Source organism: Mus caroli, chromosome 11 (assembly GCF_900094665.2).
Source record: "Mus caroli chromosome 11, CAROLI_EIJ_v1.1, whole genome shotgun sequence".
NCBI lineage: Eukaryota > Metazoa > Chordata > Mammalia > Rodentia > Muridae > Mus > Mus caroli.
This window is the reverse complement of record NC_034580.1, coordinates 103,441,878-103,445,324: the sequence shown is the minus strand read 5'-3', so window position 1 is coordinate 103,445,324 and position 3,447 is coordinate 103,441,878. Positions and strand designations below refer to the sequence as shown.

The 3,447-nt window shown below is 46.0% G+C and overlaps 1 pseudogene; it reads left to right on the top strand.

The window, feature by feature from the left end:
* The first annotated feature begins 255 nt into the window (after positions 1–255).
* Positions 256–722, top strand: LOC110305096 (annotated as a pseudogene).
* Positions 723–3,447: the final 2,725 nt, after the last annotated feature.

Sequence of the window (3,447 nt, the reverse complement as noted above, 5' to 3'; positions counted from 1 at the left end):
GATGAGATACCTGCCTACTGCAGTAAAAGACCTACTGTGAGCAAGGTCTGCTCTCTCTTGCCTCTCACCAGGAGGGCACCTCCTGGAGTGAAAGAAGCAGTTTGTAAGGAGCCAGCCCCAGAGCAGTCAGGAGGGGCTGTCATCTTAAGAAGTTACTGTGGGACAGGTGCTAAACTTCCTGAACCTGGAGCTGTAGGCCATGGAGGGTAAAGCCTGATCTAGCCTTCCCTGAAGTCTGGCTCCTTGTCAGAAATTATGATGGGAACCCTCGTAACCCATAAAGACCCCCCCACCCCCACCCCGTGGGTGAAAGTTCCTGAAGACCTGAAAGATCCAGAAGTCCAGGTCCAGTCGCCAGTGCTAAAATCTCTGTTTGGCCCACAGGGATCTCGAATGCCTCACATCAAGCAGGTGAGCCAAGCCATATTTGAGCTGAAGAATCTGGAATCTTCCAAAGAACTTGCCCAGGTCTTAATTTATGGCTCTCAAAACAACAAGGTTCGGGCTAAATGGATGTTTCAGTCCATGGCTGAGAGGTACCGCCTGCACCAGCAAAGAGGAATGAATGCTGAAGCTAAAGGAAGCCATGAAGACTCTGGAGCTAGGCCAGTGTACTGAGTGAAGCCAGTTTCCAGTCACTGTGTCTCCCACCTGGACACAGGTTAAGCTGTGACCAGTGTTTGGTTCTGGTGTGATTTTTAACTTTGTTACATCCTAACAAAATATTCCTGGATCCCTGCTGTGCATTCTGAAGTGAAAACCTCTTTCCTCTTTTCCAAGATTACTATTCTAACTAAATAATAAAATTTAAATGATTAAAAGCGCGTCATCATAGCCGGGCGTGGTGGCGCACGCCTTTAATCCCAGCACTCGGGAGGCAGAGGCAGGCGGATTTCTGAGTTCGAGGCCAGCCTGGTCTACAAAGACGGCTAGGGCTACACAGAGAAACCCTGTCTCGAAAAAAAAAAAAAAAGAAAGAAAATATCCAGAAAAAAAAAAAAANCACTGNGGTATCAGGGGCTGGGGCAGGGAGGAGGCAGCCCTGCTGGCTGGGAACAGGACCTTCCCTTCGGTGATAAGAGTGTTTTAGAATTAGATAGGGTGATGGTTGTATTCTGATAACTGTGGATGTGCCCGAAATACTTCTGAGCTGCAACATTAACAGTAGCTAAGTGTTCTTGTTTCAAGACAGAGTCTTTACCTGTAACACTGGCTGGACTGGAACTCACTATGTAGACCAGGCTGGCCTTGAACTCACTAGCCGGCCTGCCTCTATTTCCCTCTTCAATATCATGTGCCCAGCCTAAAAATAGCCAGGTTCAACCCCTAGCATTACAAGAGATTACTTGGTTAGTTAAGTGAAATTCCTAATTTTTTGTCAGGTAGTACATGCCTTAGTTAATTAAGTGAAATTCCTAAATTTGAGTCTTGGTAATAGCACATGCCTGGCACACATTCTGGCACTTCAAAGATGAAGGCAGGAGGATTGGGAGTTCAAGACCAGCCTGGGCGCAAAACAAAACAAAAACAAAACATGCAACAATAAAAGCTGAAATTTTATCTCAATTTAAACATTTTTAAACTCAGAAGATATGTTTAAGAAACAAAAGGATTTTCTCTTTGCTACTAACTCTATCTAGTATTTGGCTGTGGGTCTCTGCATCTGTTTTTATTGGTGGCTGGGTGAAACCTCTCAAAGGTCAGTTATGCTAGGCTCCTGTTTGCAGAATATCATTAATAATGTCAGGGCTCTTGAACTCATTGTAAAGGTTACCACTTCCTGAACAGAACACCCATATTTCAGTTGCTAAGATCAACAGTTAATAAGTGAGACATCATGAATCTGAAAATCCTTGGGAAGGCAGAGGACAGCATCAGGAGATCAACACAGTATCCTAAGAATGGGAAAAATATCTCCACCAACTGTACATTACCTTAGTTAAGTGAAATTCCTCATTTTGAGTCTTCCTAGCACATGCCTTGCACATTCTGGCACTTCAAAGATGAAGGCAGGAGGTTCGGGAGTTCGAGACCAGTCTGGGCTCAAAACAAACAAACAAAACCTGCAACGATAAAAGCTGGACTTCTCTCTCTCTCTCTCTCTCTCTCTCTCTCTCTCTCTCTCTCTCTCTCTCTTTTCAAGTTTTCAAGACAGGGTTTCTCTGTGTAGCCCTAGCCGTCTCTGTAGACCAGGCTGGCCTCGAATTGAGAAATCCATCTGGCTCTGCCTCCCAAGTGCTGGGATTAAAGGCGTGCACCACCACTGCCCAGCTCAATTTAAACATTTTTAAACTCAGAAGATAGGTTTCAAAAACAAAAAGATTTTTCTCTTTGCCCACTGAGACAGAAATCATGAAGCAAGAATTTACAGAATTTTTGCTGTGCCTAAACCTACCCACGGTTCCCGTTTCTTGCTTTCAGGTTCTTCTTTGTGTCTATTACGCCCTTCTCTCTGTGACTCAGGTGTGTATCTGTCTGTCTGTCTGTCTGTGTACCTATATGTATTTCTTGTGTACTTGTTTATGAAGCATTGCATACCCATGCCCAGGGTGCTCACTGTATAGGTGTATGTGCTTAGTATGTGGGTGTGTCGCAGTGTATGTGTGCACAGCACATGTGTGGTGCATATGTGCACACAGCTGCCTCCAACCCTCTGCAGGCTTTTGCTCCCACAACCCTGCACTGCTGAGTCGGCATCTCTGCAGCCTGCCCTCTAGCTGTCCCTGACAGGAAGCCAGCCTTCCTGGGGTCTTGAATCAGCAGCACAGGAAGGAAATGGAGGCCGCAGAACTGTCAGATAGGACGCAGCTGACTCCAAGGCGCCATCCATCCCTCCCAGAACAAGTCTGGAGCAGGTTTCCAGACCTGGGACCTGAAACCTTGGCATCAGAAACAGAAGCATAGCCTCTGCTTTGTGCTGTCCCCGCAGATCTGAGCGACACTCCCCAAGGTCAGTCCTCAGCTTTTCAGCTGTAGTTTCCTCCCCGCGAGGCAGAAATAATAAAACAGCCTTTCCCTCAATTGTTGTGGCATTCAAAGTCTTTAAAAACAACAACAAAAACACTGTCCAGGTGTGGTGGCACATACCTTTAATCCCAGCTCTCTCTCTCTGAAGAAGGCAGAAGCAAACAAAGCCAAGCCCTGTGAGTTCCAGGCCAGTCTGACAGCAAGTTCAAAGCAAACCGGGGTTACATGGTGGGACCTGGTTTCAAAAAATTCAAGAATACAAACGACATCCTGTATGCCTTGTATGTGTGTGTGTGTGTGTGTGTGTGTACATGTGTCCTACAGCATGTGTATGTGTGTGCAGGTCAGTCTTTGGGAGTTGATTCTCATGGGACCCAGGAATCAAACTCATGTTGTCACACTTTGTAACAAGTGCCCTTACCCAGTGCCATCTCACTATCTCGCCTGTCCTTGTTTATGTTTTTGAGGGTTTTTTGTTTG